This window comes from Alligator sinensis, unplaced genomic scaffold (genome assembly GCF_000455745.1).
Source record: "Alligator sinensis unplaced genomic scaffold, ASM45574v1 scaffold471_2, whole genome shotgun sequence".
NCBI lineage: Eukaryota > Metazoa > Chordata > Crocodylia > Alligatoridae > Alligator > Alligator sinensis.
Window position 1 is genome coordinate 385,611 of NW_005842143.1, and position 453 is coordinate 386,063.

Genomic DNA, 453 nt, shown 5'->3' on the forward strand with positions numbered 1-453 from the left:
CCCTCCTCCCCTTCCCTACTCATTATTCTTGCCTCTCTGCTTTCATCCATGGTGACCTTACATGTAGCATAACATTCCCAGGAAGTGACCCAGTCAACTCTCTTGGGAGACCTGGAGCTGTCTGCCTCCATCTGCTGTTCCATCCCCCCCCCCCTCCATGACACTAGCTGCTCTGTGTGAGCGAGCAAGTAAGGAATTTGCCTGACTCACAAACTCCACTCTTTTTTTTTCATCTTAGATCCAAATACTCTTACTCTTGCCCATGCACATCTGCTTTTCTCTCCACCCCACTACAGACTTAAAGAACCCATGGAATCCAGCTGCTAAAGGGTAAACTGAGGGTGTATTTCCTAAAGATATTTGTAATAACTGTATCCCAAATTCATTGTTAATAGGCACATAGTATTGAATGCACACAGGCCTTAAATAGGGCATTGGGGCCAGGGGAGGGAA

At 46.6% G+C, this 453-nt stretch overlaps 1 protein-coding gene across 1 annotated transcript in view; it reads left to right on the top strand.

The window, feature by feature from the left end:
• Positions 1–453, top strand: part of NMNAT2 (nicotinamide nucleotide adenylyltransferase 2) — a 98,884-nt gene that overhangs the window by 90,453 nt on the left and 7,978 nt on the right. The gene's annotated exons all lie outside the window — the stretch shown is intronic.